Genomic DNA, 21,388 nt, shown 5'->3' with positions numbered 1-21,388 from the left:
TGAAAGAGGCGTTATGATAGGACACGAATCTTCACAAAAACATTCAAACCGAAGCTCACAAAATGGCTTTCCATGGTAGGACCGCTATATGTAAGCCGCACATTACACGAACCAACATACAGCGTCGTCTTTAGTGGTGCAAGAACGTGTACAGTGGACATGCAAGCTTGGAAATCTGTGTTATGGGAGAGAAGAAACACGCTACACCCTCTACCAAGCAGATGGACGGGTGTGGTCGTTGTGGATATCCAGTGAACATCTCTTACCAGAGTGCGTAACCCCAACTATGAAATTCCAAGGTGGACGTGTGATGGTATAGTCCTGTTTTTCCTGGTATGGCCTCGGACCTCTTTGTGGTGCCATGAACAATGAACTCTGAGAAATATCCGAATATTTGGAAAATGCAATGATTCCTACTTTGCGGTGTTTCTACGGAATTCATTATTCATCATAAGGCTGCTGCTGTGACTGAGTGGTTTGTGGACATGAACCTGGCTACCCTTGACTGACCTCCATAGAGCCCTAATCTGAACGCTATTAAACATCTGAAGTTTGAACTGGAGCGTCGGTGAGGTCAATGGACCCCCACTCCCCCACAATCGAAGACCTCATTACATGCTTACAGGAAGAATTCTCACAAATTCCCATTGTTCGCTATCGTACACTTATGGAAAGCATATCCTGTAGAATTTCTACATTCATCGCAGCGAAAGTAGGTCCTACATCTTATTAAGGTGAGTGCCATGACTGTTCTTCACACCATAAGTCCATTGATTTCTTTCCAAGCAGCGTATAACTAGCGCTGTCTTGTGCAGCTATAATTACACTGGTGTCCACACCCTAAGGACGACTCTGACACTATTTCTGAAGATTACAAACGGAATGTTCAGGTGAACCAGTTTGTTGCAATTCGTACTGTGTTTGAAGGAAGCTCTTTTCATGATGGAATAAAGTTGAAACTTGGATATCTTGTAATGTCTCAAAAACAACATCTAGATGATTTCATGCAGGGAAGACTTATTGGAAAACTTGAAGAAGCCGCAGAATTACTAATATCGCCGGAAAGTGGAATCTTACATAGCGTTGCAACCAGGTTCTAGTTTCAAACTAACGAAATGTGTTCCAGACGTTTGCTAATAGTTTGCCCTTGCTGTACCAAGGAGCATGAACACAGATTTTTTGGTTATAACAATAAAACGTAATCGACGCACTACGGCAGATCACCTTGCAAGTCAGCTCCATTCAATCACGGATATCTAGACAAACCCAAACTATGGCAAGACGTCTGAGACGGGTAGCCCTATATGTCCGAAGGCCTGTAGTCGGCGTCCCATTATCCAGAGCTCATTGTAGAGCACGTTTTCAGTGATATTGTATCCATAATGAACAAGACACCAATATGCTAATATACTCTTTACAGATGAGAGTCGTTTTATTCTTTCCTCCGAATCTAGACGACACTTGATGTGGTGTGAAAGTGGTACTGCTTACCATTGCGAGAATGTTCTTGAAAGGGATAGATACGGCAGTGCTGGGGTGATGATGTAGGGAGGTATTATGCTTCATGGAAGCATCGAGTTACAACTGATGGAAAAAAGGGGCTATGACTGAACTATAATGCAACGAAGTTCTTCAACATCATGTTCGATTGTTCCGTGCTGATGTGGGCGAAGAATTCGTTTTTATGGATGACAACGCCACACCACATCGTACGCGTGCAGTGAATATGCTTCTGGAGACCGAATATATTAATAGAATCGAGTGGCCAGTATGCTCCCCAGATCTCAACCCTTTTAGAAGACATTTAGGATGCAATAGAGAGAGATGCATTGCTGCTCGAAATTCCCCTCCAAAAATCTTTCAAGGCCTTATCCTTACTGGCCCACTCCTGCGAAGGAGTGGGCCAGTAAGGATAAGGCCAGTTTGCCTCAGGAACTCCTGAATTACTTGGTTCTAAGCATGCTACGACTTGAGAGCTGCATCATAGTTTGGGGTTGGCATATTCCATATTGAAATGTCTCTACACACAGTTTTCTGTAAGCACTGTACATTAATTAGCTACGTCCTTGGTATATTTGTCACTGTTTGCCAAAAATGTATTGTAATTTGTACGAAGTTTATAACACATTTTGTGTGTAATAGAATTTATTAGTATGCTGGCAATAAATTGATGTCAACATTTGGCTGTGATCATGCAAATTTTTTCATATAGTACAGGTAAAAATGTAGTTTGTCCTTAGCTTTGGATCCCCAGTGTAGAACAGTTCAGCTTACATTGTATGTGTTTTTACTGGGCACTGGGCTGGTGCGCAGTAAAATCACAGTTGCATAACACACTTACGAATTTATGTCATGATTGTGTTACGCAAGTGAATATTGCTTTTTTTCCCCCTGTAATTAATGTCAGAGAACAATAGACATCTGCGAAGCATGTAATGGTTTTGTAGTTTGTTTTTACCTTTGGATCCATTAATGAAAGATTTCCAAGAACGTTTATTGATTAATCTTCAGATTTTTATCATCAAAAACAAAAGTAAGCAATAAACAAAGAACAACTTTCTTTTTATTGACTAATTTCATTGGTTGATAACTTATAAATACATACTTCTAGCTGAAGTATTTTTGAAATATAGTATATTTTACCAATTTGATGTTATTAATTCCACGTTGAAAGTAATACACCTGTAAAGAGGGAAAACAACAGCCAAGATCAAAATTGGAATTTTCTAGTTAAATGATCAATTACTGTAAAGGCTTATTTTATAGCACTTATTGAATTCAGCGAATATGAACGAAATATACGTTGAAAAAAGTCATGCATGATTTATATCACTTCAACCAGGACATGCAATTATTCGCGTGTTCAAATTAGTAGCTGTCAGTACCACACCGAAATGTTTAGGAGGTAAAATAATACATTAACTTAAGATTACTAAGAATGAACAATCAAACAATTTCTCTTGATCGGAAAATTATGATATCAGATCACTCTAAACTTTTTACTAGCCATTCCAAACTTCTCTGAAGTGACACAAGAATTCTTGGCAGGTGACCCAATGCTGAGCTTTTTCTTGAAACCTCAACTCTTAACTCTCCGAAGACCTGTCAAACACAACACATTATCAACCCCCTCTCGCTGACGATCTGCTACATCCATTTTTCATCGATGGTTTACCTTCTACTACCGTTCTGAAACGTTCCTCTCCGTTCTATACTTCAACTCTTAATTTCTATCACTGCTTTTAAGAGATTTCTCAAAGTTCTACCGATCCTCTCTAACCTCAATCTATCTGTCCTCCTTTCAATGTATCAAACTCTTGGCAATCGCATGTAACACATCTTACATACAGATGTCCTCCCAGACTTCTTTATGCTGGAACCGAAAGACTTATAGCATCCATAGACTGCTACTGAAAACAATGACTATCCAGAATCCTTCGTTTCATTGCATTGATGATGAATCTATCCTTAAGTGTTTGACTATTACTATCCTGGCTATTGTTAATATTCTTTGACTTTCTACCGAACAACAATTCTTTATGCTGAAGAGGAATCGTAAATATTCAGATTTACTACACTCCTAAATTATTTCCTCATTAAGGTATCTTGTTTCATAGGTCCACTCTGACTGGACTTCCTTCATGAGCCAAAATTGTAGTTTTACTGGACATGAGTTAGCCTTCGGCTCTCACTAATCCCATTAACACTTTCGCACACTTCTCTGTCTAAAGAAGACAAAAGTGGGCGTCATGATGCTCCTGCGAGATGGCGAACAGATTAGGAGAGAGTATGCATCGTTGCTTAATTATCTTGCTAGTCGGAATAGAATCAGTTACCTTTGCACTTGTTCTTATACACTCTATCTCAATGTACAAGTTAACTATCAGAGTGAGAATACGAGGGTGGTCTGAAAAATTCTTGGCCTAACAATGAAAAAACGAATTTATAATTTCTAAATTATTTTTATTTTTCAACATAATCTCCCTTAAGACTAATACATTTATTCCAGCGATGCTGCAGCTCCATTATCCCGTCCCTGCAGTGGTTCTCAGTAAGATCTGCAAAACACCCCTCTACAGCTGCAATCACCTCTTGATTCGTAGAAAAACGCTGACCAGCGAGGAAGAGTTTTAGTTTTGGGAAGAGATAGAAGTCAGAGGGAGCCAAATCTTCAGAAAATGGTGGATGTTCCAACAATTGATTGTGCAGATTCCTTTTTCCCATTGCCAAAAAACCTTTGTGGGCAGGTGCACTGTCCTGATGAAAGATAATTTTTTTCCTTCTGCAAACTGGCTCTTTTCTTATGAATTTTTTCGTCTAGTCTGGTTAAAAGATCGGAATAATATTCCCCGGTTATTGTTTTAACCTTTTCAAGATAATTAATAAACAAAATGCCTTTAGCAATCCAAAACACCGATGCCATGACCTTTCCTGCTGATGGAACCGACTTTGTCTTCTTTGGCACTGAACAACTGGCTTCTGTCTGCTGTTTTGACTTCTGTTTGGATTCTGGTGTGTAATGATGAATCCAAGTCTCATCCATAGTAATAAATCAACGCACAAAATCAGTTTCATTCTTGTTAAAACTCTCCAATCACTATTCAGAGATTTTCATGAGAAAGCGTTTTTGATCTGCTGTGAACAAGCACGGCACCCATCTTGCGCGAAGCTGTTTCATTTGCAATTCTTCATGCAAAATATATCCTACACGTTCTTTTGAGATGCCTATAGTCTCAGCAATTTAACGCCCTTTGGCTCGCCGATCATCCAATACCTTATCGTGCACGTGATCAATGATTTCCTGTCTTGTTACACTTTTTGGAAGTCCTTCACGTGGATCAACTTCAAAGCTGGTAAGGCCACGTTTAAACTCGCCAATCCATTTCTTAATTGTCGAAAACGAAGGAGAAGAGTACCCATATGCTTTTATGATCTTCATATGAATTTCTTTTGGGCGTTAAACCTTCTGTTACAAAGAATTTCATAAGCGCACGATACTCAATTTCATCCAGTGCAAGGGATACAGACAACACTTTTGCTTTAGACAACTGTATAAAACAAACTACTTGATAGAATCACTTGCAAATTCAAATGGATGCTGATGACTGATGTACCAACTTAGAAAAAAATCTTGCCGATAGTGTTGCCATCTATGATCGAGGTCAAGAACTTTTCAAACCACCCTCGTATTGTTATGTAAACGCCATTTGTTTCGTTACGTCCCACAATGTTACTTGCTTAAGTTTTATAGCTAATTGGAATCCTTTGAAGGCTATAAAACACATCAGAAAAAAGGCAGCGCAAACTCTCTAGATTTCTAGATGATTTCTGAGATTAAATCATGATATCATAAATTAAATATTCGTAATGCTTGTCTATCTCAAATCCAAAGAATCTGATTTCTGGTGTCTCTGTTCTTTCTTTCTTGAAATAAAATTTATCCTCCTCGTCTTCAAAACAGCAAACTTTAAAACCCTTTTACCTCATTGTTCTATATATTTACTATCTGCTGTGATGAACCAAAATTTTAATAAGATACCGTGGTTAGTTAGAAGTATGTAAACTGTGTGGGTGGGTGGGTGTTCTGGTCCATATGCCTGAGTGTGAGATGCAACTCGTGATCGCGGGGAATTCTATCATCTTCGTGTGAGACTGGCCAACTCAGCTTCATCTAGAAATTCTTAAAAATATTTTTACATCATTGACGGTGTCGGAACTCAGGTGTTTTCAACCAAAGGACATCATTGATACCGAATGAGCTATGGAGGTTCTCACACAATTCTGCGATGACATCAATTTAATCTGAGAGCTTCTAATTAGAGCATAAGCATCAAAGCACCAAACAGCCCAAGCACTTTTACCACCCAAATCCAAGCAGGTTTGGGTGGCAGAAGGTTTATTATCAATTAACAATTCTTTCTTACAACACAATACAAAGTTCATTACGGAGAGGATTAAAATCATAGAGAGTCAAAATTTTTTTCTCAATTGTTTATTTTGAACTTATTATTATACTGCAAAATGTTGAATATTCGTATGCATAACCTTAAAGCAACAGCTCGTCCAGGTTCAGTCCAATCTGTTATTAGAAGGATATCAAGTTTACGTGAATTTGCATGCAAACGTAAACCTAACATTGCTCTGTTATTTTAATGTTCTTTTGCATCCAAAAATCGGGTGATTTTCAACGAAGACGAGTTAATTAGACAGTCTAATGATAGTGATTTTCCCTTAGAGAAACTGATTTTTCATCCATCCCAAAAAGGCAATCAGGCAATGATCATAATACAATGCAATATATTGGAGCATCATATAGCCTCGGCTGCTTCACTATTTTAAAACTCCAGGCAGACTGAAGATCTGGCATCTCATCATGAATTTAGTTGAAGCTAAAATATTACTTCTGGTGTCCCTCAACACCTAATTTTCCTTCAAAATAAGTAATAAGCCTATTGTTACGTCGTTGTTTTCTTAAATATTTTACCTCTATTGTTCTCCTCGTGTCTACTGAGATCTGGCTTCTAAACTGACTTTCTGGGGACGTTTCTCTCTTCGAGCTCTGATGAATTTTATTTGTTAATGCTGCACCAGTCAGAACTCTTGGATAGAAATTCTTATCCGAAGAAATTTCCCAGAATTCAAGTAATACCTTATATAGATTAAGTTCTCAGTATATAGTCATGACCTTGACATCTAAAATTCCCCTTTTTCCTCTAAATATAGGTTCGATATCTTCGTGAGCAGTAAAATTCGATCTCTTACTCAGACAAACTCAAGTATACATGGGAAACACATTTTTTTTTTTATCTAAGAACATTACAATTTAAACAAAACTTATAATCAAGCAAATCAAGGTTAATACTAAAATATAAGTAAAGCAGGGTAATAATAATCAAACAGACAGACTATTCAAACATACTCATGAGAATCTTATGTTCATCTATATCACAAACATGGATGTCGATATTAAACTAGATTACTGCTACTAACGACCCATACACATTAAACTTGGACTAGATAACTTATGAACGTAGACTACCAGTCCAATTCGATTAACATAACACAGGAAATTGTCGCAAAAATCTCTCTTTCTTCTTTTCTAAACTCTGTCCATTTTACACCTTCGTCACCAACTCATGTGCTCGTCCCGAATTCGCCACTTGTTTCTTCTGGGCTTACGAACTTTTTCGCGTTGCCGTTTCTAACACGATTCACCTTCAAAGGAATCCTTTGCTGCTTTCTCATCAGTTAGAACCACACCGATGGTCTAAAACTCGAACACTGCCGTCATCTCGTGCTATATTTTTCTTCGATTCGCGTCGTTCAGCAACGGGAAACACGCTGCCACTTTGCCGTCTTCACACGTCTAGTTGGCTATCAGGCATGCTGATCCCCTCGGGAGTTCGAGCAGGAGACCCACAGGGAGAGCACACGCGACCGGCGAACACCACAGGAACCAAGAGAAAAACGTAAAAAGAAGCAAAAAAGAAAGTCTCTCTCAACGATGTGAATCCGTTTTAAACCCCATTATAGCGTCCTCTTTCTGCACTCCAAACTTGTCTACGACGCTCTCCACCTCCTTGCTTTACGCGAATCACTTTTTTCCGGGAACGCGAATTTCTTGCGCCTTCCACGAATGCCTACTCATCATCGGCCGTTACGTCATCTTTGGTGGTGAAACTGGAGCTTTGAACTTTCGTTCGCACGATGATACACGACTTTATACATGCCATATTTTAATATTGATGTTTAGACAAATTAAGATTCCATCTATTTTAGACAATAATCTTAAACATAGTATAATTTAATATTTATTTCCTTCTTTGATTTCATTTTAATTGAAGACTCAACCTCTTCTTTCATATTTTAATTCCTTTTTAAGCAAAGTTAATATCTATATCTTCACATATTATGTCTGTTTTGCCAAGAGTGCAAGTGTGCTTTTGCTTGATATTATTCTCTTGCTAAATCTTGAATGGAATAGTTCTATTCTTGATAGAGCCATCATTCAAGATCTAACACTATCTACGTTAGTTTAGACTTTACAAAAGCCACTGAAAGGAAAAAAAAAACTCAATAATCCTTATTGCAGAATTTTGCCATTAGCCATACCGTGCTAAGCATTATCATACGTGCAGAAGTGTCCAGGGTTATCCGATAAATATATTTAAACTGATAATAACAGCCTATCACGACAGTCATTTCTCATTAGTTGGTTAGGATTGATGTGAAATGAACAGCATTTACTTTGATGTGACAAAATGGGATGAAAGTTTCAACCTATCAATAACTTAGGTAGCAGTTTTATCACTTCGTTTGAAAAAAAAATAAAAAAAATAAATAAACTGGTTCAAATCCCACCAGAAGTATTCAGAATTTCCTACGCCTATTTTTTACAGCAAACTTTCGCATTAAACAAGTGATGAAACCACTATACATTTGCTTATGTAACTTAATAATTAATAATAATAATAATAATAATAATAATAATAATAATAATAATAATAATAATAATAATAATAATAATAATAATAATAATAATAATAATAATAATAATAATAATAATAATTATTATTATTATTATTATTATTATTATTATTATTATTATTATTATTATTATTATTATTATTATTATTAAGAGGGCGCTGTGTAGGCATACAAATGGGTGCACGGTAATATTGCTGCTCTCGTGTTTTATAGTTTTAAAGTGGTTCCAACTCCTGTTTTTAATTTGAAAGTGTTCCCAAGTAACTCTACCAGTCACGCCGAAGACAGTGATAAAAAATTCACCGAAATCGGCTAAGAAGAAACCATATTTTGAATTGTAGAAAAGTAAACAGAGAGGACCGCGAAGAACAAAGGACGTCGCCATCTTTAAAATCATGCCAAAATTGCTCAAGGGAAGAAAAGTGAGTCATGAAGTGTATCAAATGCCTGGACAATTTATCGTCCGATGGAAATCAAATAACCTGTACGAAATGCAGTAGGATTCTACACTTAAAATGTTGCGGCTTTTCAGAAACAACCTGGCAACCTAAAACCAATGCATCACGTGAGAAATGGAAGTGTGTAATCTGCAGGAGGAACAAAGAAACGTACCTAAGACAGCCACCTACGACCCAGCCGATTACACCAGAGGCAAAATCAGATGATGAACTGAACAGACAAAAAAATGCAATTAAGTCCTATAATTTTAACTCTTTAAATATACTAATAGAAAACGGTCTAGAGACTATAAAAGCCAACTTAGTAGATCTTGTGCAAGAACTCTTCGACAAACAGAACGAACTAATAACAAACAAATCTAGCGAATATGAAGATTTGGTCAAGCATAATAATTTAGCAGTGGTAGAAATGTTGCAAACGGTAAAAGACATCAAAATCAGCACTAACGCACTAAATGACAGGCAATACAATTCGATGGAAGAAACATCCGAACTCCGTCAAGAACGTCATTCTCTAAAACTACAGTACGAACGTTTAAATCAGCAACAACATAAAGAAGATCTTGTCATAAACGGTCTTCCTGAAACTGCACCTACAGAAAACCTAAGAGACGTAGTTTTAAAATTAGGCCATACAATTGACATCCCCCTACAGCTTGACGACATTCAGACCGTAAATCGGATTCCTAGGAAGAGCAAAAAACAAGGTTTGCCACCACCTGCACCAGTCATAGTTCGTCTTACAAGCAAGTCCACAAGAGACAATCTCATAAAAGCCAGCAGACAGAAAAAACCAGTTTCCAAGGACTCGAATGCATTGCAAGACAATACACCAATCTTCCCATCCGAATATTTAACACCATTCAACCAGAATCTGTTGTACCAAGCAAAAAAAAGCAAAAACAGAAAAAAAATACCAATTTTTAGGGATCAGAGATGCCAAGATATTCTTGAGGAAGTCACAAACTTCAAAACCGATACAAATTAAAAGCTCAGAAGACAGAAAGACTTCCACAGTGAAAAAAAAAATCTCCTAATTAGTTCAAAAAGAAGACCACAATAAAAATGAATGCGAACCACCAAGACAGATGCAATAGCACCAGAACATACCGGCACCAGATCATTCATTTGACCTCCCAAACATCAGCCTACTTCCAACACAGCAATCAAATCAATAATAAAAAAAAATTAAAAAAATGTAACCTTATCCAATTGCAAAAACTATAAATTACCATCCATAGTAACTATTATGAACTCATTTTAGAATACAAAAAACGGAAAAATTTGTATAAAATTCACTGTAAAAAATATATACGTAAATATATGTATATATGTGTATATATGTAAATGCTCTGTAAGATGATAAATAAAATGTTAATGTTAAAAAAAATATTATTATTATTATTATTTAAAAATATTGTTAACTTGCAAGTATCTATTATTCACAATTGTAATGTATTATAAATATTATATATATATATATATTATCTGAGACATAATAAAATGTTAAAAAAAATTATTACACACCTCCAGGGAGTCCAAAGACTCATTGAGGGAGGGCACCTGCTCCACAACTGTGTCTCTGCCACTCAATCCACCAACCTGACCGCAACTACACCAACGCCATCTACCGCATCTTATTTCAAGGAGACGTTGATATTCATTTAATCAATTCATTATATCCGAGAAAAGAAATAAAACTAAATCTTTATGGAATGATTCTGATATTCTTGCATATTTGTAATGACATTTGTTGGTCAGAAGAATAAATACCACCAGACAGCAACATCATGTCAGTGTTTCATTAGCTTTTATTTATTTTTTTCCTGTGATAAATGAACTGATAAAGTGATTAGTGTTTCCTTCTAATAGAACTTGATTCACAATTCAAGTTTCAGTTGGACTTCGCAAAAGATTTTTCGCGATTTTTTTGTAACTCTTTCCAACAAAGAGATAAACCGGCTTGAGAACATTAACACGCATTTACAGACATAATTAGACAGAAATGACACTTCATAGTTAGAGCAGCATATGGCTTAAATAATAAGATAGCTTATTAACTAGTATACCAATGATACCTCATTATGGACTCTAAAAGAAGAAATGGAAGCTTACGCCTATCTTCTTACTAGTCTTCTGCGCTTAGAAAAAGAATAAAATAATAAAATAAATAGGCTTTCATAACAAAAATAAAATGGATTTTAAAAAAAATATTTATTAACTACAAACAAATAATTTATTAAGTTTTTAACGTTGATTTAAAGTGCGAAATATTGCATATTAACATAAAGACGAGAGACAATGAGTGTAATAATAATAATAATAATAATAATAATAATAATAATATCAGGATAGTTGTTAGCAATGCGGGACACATCATGCACCTTACTTGGATGAAAGAAATGGACATGAAAAGTTTCAGTGCAAGCTTCGAAAGTGGGGGGGGGGAAGTAGAATTAGTCATCACTGCAGCATCCAGAATTACACGGTCAACAATCGCTAAGAGAGGTAATGTACTGCATTAAGAATTTGCATTTGTTAGCGGCAATCTCAGTGCTGCCATCTTTTGATGATACCCTTCAATGCATAAGTTGATTCCGAAATTATTCTTTGTGCTTTCACCTTTTTTTATGTTGAGCTGTTCTTGTGTTTAGTCGACCATGTAAACGTACTTTACAAAGACACTACACTCCAGTTAACTAACTGGATTATGCGACTAAAGAATATGATTTTGAGGCCTTGACGTCACATTTCTTCTTACTGATAGAAAACTATAATACTATTAATAACAAATTTCGGGTGTGTTTGTGTGTGGAGGGGGGGGGTACATATAAAGGTAATGAATAAATTCGAGTGAATATACAGTGATTTCTGATTATAAAATCATTAGCTATCTATTTTATTTTATTTATTTATTTTCTTCTTCATTCGGAATTGTAAAAGATAACTTTGCAACTCTTACTAAGATTTCACTGCAAGTTTTGCAAGTCTTACTATTACTTTCATGTTATTAGCCCTTAATAACTTCGCATGCTGTTTCTGAAACTCAGGAACATTTTCTTCTAACTTCGGACAACTTTCTTTTACGTTATACACTTTATTACTGATCTTCAATGTCTATCTACAGTTTTATCAACTGATCCGCACCTACCGTTCATGGTGTTACTTTTAACTTTACTTTTATAAAAGAAAGAAATCAAATCATTCTCTCTTCTCTCAAATCTTATCCTCGAAGCTTGATATTCCTGCAGTCCAATTACCCGAACAGTGAAGTTCTTCTTTGATGATCTAAACCTCAACCAGCCTGGTTGGCCAAGTGTTAACAGCATGGAGGTTTGTGATGGTCTGTGGAAATACTAATGATGGTGGAAGGCGGTAGATGGCGTTGGTGGTTGCGGTCAGTTGGTGGATTGTGAGTGGTGGAAGCAGAGTTGTAGAGTACATGCCCTCCCTCGATGAGTCTTTGGACTCCCTGGAGGTGACAAATAATAATAATAATAATCTCCACAACTCCAACCGGTTCCTTTTTTTCCCCTCAGTTCCACTGACCAAGCAAGAACAAGCTGAGGAGTCTTCTGTAAGCAATGACGGTATGACCTAAATGAATTGTTCATCTACCAACCAGAATACCCGATAATCCTCTCCACTCGTCCAACAAACCGGATCGTTCCTTAACTATTCTCCTTCTAAGTGAACTTGTGAAATGACCTCTCTTCTTGCTAATTCGGAATATAATCTCATACAAGTTTCATTTTTCATTTAACATCCTCCTCTCAACCATTCACAACTTCGTAGCCTTTGACAATACAAAAACATCAAAAGGAATATTTCCAAGACTTTTCCTACTCCTATCCATGGTCACACTACTATTTTCGTTCTCCAGCTCCTGATACGTGTGGTTTTACAGAAAATGTCTATGTTCTATTTCTGGATTCCTGTTCACGATACTCGTGACCGTTTTTCAAAAAATATTGGCAGAATCAGGACTTTAACTCTCCACTCTGTTCAAAAGTCCTGTCCCATATCCTATTTCAAAAAAAAAAAAAAAAAAAAAGAAAAAATATATCTTCAGTGACTCGAGACAAAAACTTTACCCTCATTCACATCTACACTGATACTTGCAACAGCTGAAAAAAGGCAAGTCTGACCTTGAAAGGGCTAAAGGTGAAAAAAGTTACCTCCCATAGCAATCTCAGCTGTGCTTTCTGATCACTTACAAAAACAGGCGCGTTTTTCGGTTCATCTCTGGTCCTGACTCTTTCTTACACCAAGGCGGTTGGTAATATCAGAATGATAAAGCTGACATGCTAGCAGAGGCGTGGCTAGGGAGGTGCGGAGGGGGCGATCCGCTCGGGCAGCACTTGGTACCTTTCTGAATTTTTGTAGTTTATTCTAAAATACAGTCTCGAGAACTCATTTCCAAAGATTGTAATACTACTGCGAATTTTTCTCTTAATTGCTGTGAGTGCTGTTAGTTGTGAGAGGAGTTTCTTAAATAAAATTGATTAAGAATTACCTACATTACTATGAAATAGACTTCGCCAATGTCATCGACGATTTTGCTAACAGAAAAGCAAGAAAAATAACCTTTTAGAATGTTGAAATTGAAGTTTTACTTCAAAAATAAACATATTGTGTTAATTTATTCCCTATACGTCGTTTTGACTTTTTGTAGTATTTTTGGTGTGTACTGAGAAGGGCGGCAAACTCAGGGACTTCCCCTGGCGGCAAAAGCTCCAGCTACACCTCTGCATCCTAGTATCATTCTTCTATCTCTTCCAATTCCTGCATGGATGAAAAAGGTAAATTGTTGTAATAATTAGCCTTCTGCAGATAGTTATCAGAAGAAGCTTAATCAATCCAGGCTTGGATGATCAAGATGACAGGCATGGCAAGTCCTTATACGACAAACTCCAAAATTAGAATTTGCATCACAAAGTTACTGGAAAGTGACTGTTACACACTCGGTAACGTTAAAAATGTGAATAAATTATTCCAGTGCCCAAAAAAGTTGAAGCTATAACAATAAAATAAAATTTCTAACATGGACATCAAAATGTTTAAAATAAAATTTCGAAAGGTAATTGCTATTGCTTCAGACAGATGGCAGCACATACTTCGCCCAGAAGATTAACAAACACAATTCCTATACGATCCATTTCTGAAAATAAATGCGTTATACATCCACTTGAAAAGAACTAATATGTTCTTTTCAAGGACATCTATATATTTAAAACAGGTTTCGTTCTGATGCAGAGATGACTGTGAGGGCGAAACCCGTTTTTAAACGAGTGTAGCATTTTGGGTCTAGCTAAAGGATAAAGAAGCTGTGACGGTGAGTTGTGTGGTGGAGTGTTCTCCCCAATGAGGGAGGCAATAAGCTAGGGATTTGGGTGTCACGGTGGACAGAGAGTTGAAGATCAGAGGGCATATTGCAAAAGTTGACAAAACAGCTCATGGGATCACTTGGTTGTTGAAGAACACACGGACAAGGAAAGATAGGGAAGCCAATATACGTCTTTATAATTCTATGATTCAGTCGCACTTTGACAATTGAGCTCAATTTGGTTACCTGGATTTCTCGGGGGAATCAGGAAGTGTTGGAGGATCCAGAGACGAGCGACTAAGCTGGCGATGGGTCTATGGACTGTTTCCTATGAAGACAGACTGGAGATGTGTGTTGTAAAGTCTGCTTAACAGGCAGAAAAGAGGGGATATGAAAGATCCTTTTTTAATGGAGTTCCATAAAATTTACACAAAGGAGATTTTTTAATATATGACGAGTAGAGAGAGAAAAGTGGGTGTCACCCCTGAAAGTTGTGTAGCAATGTGATCAGTAAGGATGCGGGAGCCTAGATTGCTTGGAATGGAGGTGGTTGTGAGTGACCTGAGAGTTAATGAGTTTAAACACAAGATATGTAGATGTGTGATTATCGGTAAGTGTAGTTCTCCAGCGATGAGTCTTTTGACTCCATTGAGATACCTGTAATAATAATAATTTTTTTTTATTGATCTCTCAAATATTTACATATATAATTATCATCTTGAGTAACATTTAGTATATTATTTTACAAGGTTCAGCGCTAAGTGCTACATATAATGAGATTCAATAATAATGATGATAACATAGTTTTTTTTGCTGCTATTTTTTAAAATAACAATCACAGTAATAATTTACAATTATATAGTTCAGGGTCACACAAGTTATATAATATTACATGTTGTAGTTTACTATTTTTTTTTCAAAGTTTGAGAAAGTGATTATACACAGTATTTACACATATGCAATTAAAATATTATATTTCCTAATTCTTACAAACATACAATGTAAACTCATTATTTACATAATTTTTTCATAATAAAGATAATTTATTACATTATTTTTTCATGTTACATAGTAATATTATATTAATGATATTATCACATAATAATCAGTATCTTCAGTGTCTTCTTTATTGTTATATACTTGACTGACTGTTTTGTTACATAATCTGCATTCTTTGATTATAAGGATTACACGTAGATGAGTGAGGCGGGTTAATCCCACCTACTTCAAAGCTTGGGTTAGCTTTTATGAAGAGAGTGGGATTTAGCCTTCACTGTTTATTATTATTATTATTATTATTATTATTATTATTATTATTATTATTATTATTATTATTATTATTATTATTAACAAAGGAACGTCGCCTTCGACCGCAGGCGGAAAACAGCCAACGCAGAAAACAACCGCAGGCAGTAAACAGCTATCAACAACAGAGGGAATTAAAAACAAAGAAAACAACAACGGAAACCCAGGTGAGCCAACTTTAAATGCATTACTTGAAAATAGATTACAAAACCTAAAAGACTGTTTAATCGATTTTGTTGGGGAACTATTTAAAAAACATACCGCACAAATTACAGAAAAATTTAACCAATACGAGGCATTTATTAAATTTAATAATAACTCGATAGAAGATATGTTACAGACCGTTAGAGAAATTAAAAACTGCGTCAAAGAGCTAACTGAAAGACAGCATAATTTAATTAAAGAGACAACGGACCTACGGCAAGAACTAAACTCTTTAAAGCAACAGTACGAGCTCTTAAACCAACAGCAGCACAAAAATGACCTCCTCATAAATGGTCTCCCAAAAATAGCTACGGAACCTCTAAGAGACACTGTAATACAACTAAGCCAAAAAATCGGCTCCCCCATTGAACCAAGAGACATCCAGTCAGTGCATCGGTTACCACAAAAAAGGAAAAGAGAAAATAATACCCGTCCTTCTCCCGTCGTAGTGCGACTCACCAACAGCCTAACAAAAACTACACTTATAAAAGCTAGCAGGATTAAAAATCCAGTAGTAAAGGATCTGAAAGGAGACCACGACAACACCCCAATATACTTGTCTGAATACCTTACTCCACACTATCAGAAAATATTCTACCAAGCAAGGAAAGTAAAAACAGAAAACAATTACCAGTTTATATGGATAAGAGACAGCAAAATATTCCTTAGAAAGACACAAGACTCAAAACCAATCGAAATAAAATCCGTAGATGACCTCAACAGGCTGTCACATTGAAAGGAATATTGACAACTCGTAAAGAAGGACCAGCACCCCAACCAACATGAATGCACACCATCAAGCAGACGTAATCACCCCGGAACATGATAATTGCCACATTCTGAAATCAATATCAGAATGGAAACAACTGACAATCCCCAAAAAAGGACTATCTATTCTCCACATCAACATCAGAAGCATTCAAAAATACTGGCTGACCCTGCAAGCTTATCTGAAGGAAGATATAGACGAAATAGACATTTTAATACTGACTGAAGTATCTACGACAAACGAAGAGGCATCCTCCTACCAAATGCCACACTTCCAACAACACAAACACTGCAGACAAACAAAACGAGGCGGTGGTATAATAATATTTACCAAACATAAACTAGAAGTAACAGAAATAAACTATAAATTAGAATACGCAGAAAACATATGCATCGAAATTAAAAACATCAAACAAGAAAACTCCCTGATATTAAACGCAATATACAGACCACCCAACTTAAGCACCACAAAATTCCTAGAAGAACTAAACAGATGGCTTTCAGCCACGAAAGTAGGCACCTCAAAATACTTGATAATAATAGGAGACATTAATATAAACATTAGGAACATAAATAACAACACAGAACAAAACCTAGACCTATTATCGGCATATAACATAACCCCATCCATACAGTCGTATACACGAGAAGAGATAATCGGAAACACAACAACCTCAACCTGCATTGATCATATAAATATAACGGCCCCTCCAAACAGCCACACAGCAGCCGTCATAACATGCAAACTAGCAGACCATTATTTCACAGCATTGCAGTTACATACTGAACTAGAACCCATAAAAATCACTGAGACTACAAAACAGTATCATAGCATTGTAAACGAAGCAATAGTGAACGATGAAATCAGAAAAACAGACTGGATGCAGATAGCATCTTTAGACTCTGCTGAAGCTGTATATAATAATCTTAAACTTGCATTTAACAAAATATACAACAAAGCATTAACAAAAATAAAAATACGCCCCCAAACGAAACAAAATCCATGGATAACAGACAACATACTAACAGACATACAAAGAAAAGATGCCCTATGGAAACAACTTAAGAAGTCACCGAACAATATCGCTTTAAAAGCTGAATACAAAAGAAAACGGAATCTCCTAACAACCCAGATTCGAACGGCAAAAAGAAACTATTACAGCAACAAATTAACAACAGCACAGAATGACATAAAGGAAACCTGGCACCTGATTAATGAAATGCTGGACAATATACACAGAACCACTGCCACAGAAACAATAAAACACAGCTTTGCCTGCGACCCCAAATCCCTTAAACAGTTGGCAAACAACTTTAATCAGCACGTCGTGAACTCTGTCCAAAAGCTACAAGAAACAACCTTTCCTCACACATACGAACATTCTCCACTAGGGTCCACGAGCAACCCAGTCGATGTGGTTCCCCACAGTAACAAAAGAAGAACTATCACTGGCAATTCAACAAACTAATCCTAACAAAGGACCGGGGATAGACGGAATCAGACCAAAAGACATCAAGAAACACTCAACCGACCTACTTCCAGTTATACAAAAACTGTTAAATAAAATCTTCGAAACGGGACACATATCTGAAACACTGAAGACTGCACTAATCACACCCATACACAAACAGGGAAAAAGAAACATAATAAGTAATTACAGACCTATCGCCACGCTGCCTGTAATCAACCAAATCATGGAGCGCATTGTACATCAGAAACTCTCCACATACGTTGAAAAATTTCAAATCATACCCAAAACACAATATGGCTTTCAAAAAAATAAAGGAACAGCAACACTCCTGGAAGACTTCACAGATCTAATAAACGCTGCATTGGATAAAAACAGAATAACATTAGTGGTATTCATTGACCTAACAAAAGCATTTGACACACTAACACATAAAACCTTGTTAACGAAACTTACCCATATCGGAATTGGAGGTCGTCTACTCCAGTGGTTTAAAGCATACACGAAAAACAGAAAACACATCACACGTGTAGGATCAGCACACAGCAAAGAGGTACATGTAACCTGTGGAGTACCGCAAGGAGCTGTCCTATCTCCCATTCTATTTAACATATACACACACGACATAAGCCAACTCCTCCTAAAAAGTAAAATCTTCCAGTATGCAGACGACACTGCCATAGTATCCATTCACAACACTGCAAAAATCGCTTACAAAAATATGCAACACGACATCAATCAAATCACTAACTGGTTAACCGAAAACGGCAAATATATAAACTGGAAAAACAAAGCTAATGATATTCAAAAACCCCCAAACGCTGCCCATAGAAACTAAATATCTCACTATCAAATATACATCCTCCTATACACAAAGTGCAGAACCTAAAATCACAACCATCACACAGGTGAAAACAACACGCTATCTTGGACTTCAATTCGATGCTGATCAAAGTTGGAATAGCCATACAAACTACCTACATACCAAGCTTAGGATAATAGCAAGCAAACTATACAGATTAAAAGAAAATGCCCCAACCCACATAAAAATACTAATCTATAAAGCATTATGTGAAAACATTTTAAGATATGCAATCACATCATACGCATTCTGCACAGACTAAACAGGCTACAATGGTTGCAAGATAAAATGATAAAACTGATATTCTGGGAACAACCCACTCTTATGCAGGAAGCATGGACAAAACACAAAATATTTAAGGTGAAACACTTACGCCACTACACAGTCATGTTGAAACACTACTACAGCCTAACATATAGAGTAACCAGAACAACATATCAAATAACAAGACCACAGTCAACAAACTACATAACATATAAGTACAACAATCATCACGGCAAAGCCACTCGAAACTACTACATACCTGACATGATAAACAAACTGCCGTTCGACAACAGAAACCTAGGAACATACAGAGAGCTGAAACAGGCACTATATAAATATTATAGCGAGAATGAAAATTAGAGCAATTCCTGTTTCTCTCTCCCCCACCACATATACACACACACACAAACCACGACAACCCCCCCTCTCAAAAAACTACCACTACAAGAACACAAAGAAACAAACACACCATGTCTAAATCCAACCCTATTTGCACAAAAAAAAAAAAAAAAAAAGTTAAACTGTAATAGCAGTCAAAGTCTTTCAAACACGTACCAACAAACAGTAAAATCAACACCTGGCTTGTGACCACTATAGGAACACAACCATGAAACTACCACCCTCTGTCATCTATTATCTTCCTCAGATAAGCTCTGCTAAGCTTCGAGGAAGAAAATTACTAACTTACAAGTATCTGTTATACACACTTGTAATGCGTTATAAATATTATATACATATAATTACTACAGCAACTATGTATGCAATTCATCTGAGACATAAAAAAAAAAAAAAAAAAATTCTGTATAATCCTTATTGTAAATACTGTAAATATTATTATTGTATGTAACTTATACTGAGACATAATAAAATGTAAAAAAAAAAAAAAATGTATATTCATATTTATAAAATGTACTCTGCATTTTGTATATCGAATTTTCGTACTGTACAGAAAAGATAATATGTTTTTCATTGTGTGTGTGTGCAGATACTCTGTGTGATAGTAAACCTTATCATTTTCATTGTAAAAACAAATAAGTCGTTTATAGAAAAAAAAAAAAAAAATTATTATTATTATTATTATATTCTAAATTCAAAAATTCTGTATAAACCTTATTGTAAATATTATTATTGTATGTAATTTATACTAAGACATAATAAAAAAAAAAATTATTATTTTTATATTTCATATTATCCTCAAAACAATATGCTTTTCAGAAAAATAAGGGAACAACATCTCTCTTGGAAGACTTTACAGACGTAATTAATACCGCCTTAGATAAAAACAAAATTGCCATGGTATTCTTTAATGATCTAACTAAAGCATTCGATACACTCACACATCAAACCTTGTTAGAAAAGCTGAGGCATGTTGGAATAGACGGGCCTCTTCACAGGTGGTTTACAAACTACCTTCAAAATAGAAAGCATATCACACGTATCGGGTCAAACCGAAGCAGAGAACTACCAGTAACCTGTGGAGTACCACAGGGAGCTGTACTCTCCCCAACTCTATTCAACATTTATATGCACGATATTAATCAGCTACCACTCAAAGATAAGATATTCCAATACGCAGACGATACAGCAATTATATCCATCCATAATAACGCAAGCATAGACCAAACAAATATGCAACATGACATAAATCTGATCACAGAGTGGCTCACGAAAAACTCCATACACCTAAACTCAGATAAGACAAAATTAATGATTTTCAGAAATCTACTGACTCGACCAGTTGATAACAAATATATAACCATCCAACATCCATTTTCCAACATAAAAAACACACAGAACAGCAAAACCACTACAATCACTCAGGTTGAAACAATACGATACCTTGGCGTTTACTTCGATGCAGATATGAACTGGAATAGCCACATAAACCATCTACACAACAAACTTCGAACAATAACTGGCAAACTCTACAGGTTAAAAGACATAGTTCCCAACGCCTAAAAACACTAATATACAAAGCACCATGCCAAAATATACTAAGATACGCTATAACAACGTATGCTTTCTGTGCACCCTACAAACTAAATAGATTAATGTCGCTACAATACAAAATGATAAAACTGATCTTTTGGGAACAAAGAGAAAATAACGACCTTATATACATTGCAATGTCAGAACACAAAATACTGAGAGCAAAACATTTATGTCACTATGCAGCTTTGCTAAAACATTATTTCGATGCCAACTACAGGACAGTCAGAAATACATACCGTATAACAAGACCTCA

The sequence above is a fragment of the Typopeltis vanoorti genome, chromosome 25 (assembly GCF_054136105.1).
Source record: "Typopeltis vanoorti isolate ZY-2024b chromosome 25, IOZ_Tvanoo_1.0, whole genome shotgun sequence".
NCBI lineage: Eukaryota > Metazoa > Arthropoda > Arachnida > Uropygi > Thelyphonidae > Typopeltis > Typopeltis vanoorti.
The sequence above is the reverse complement of the archived record's forward strand: the minus strand, read 5'-3'. Positions refer to the sequence as shown.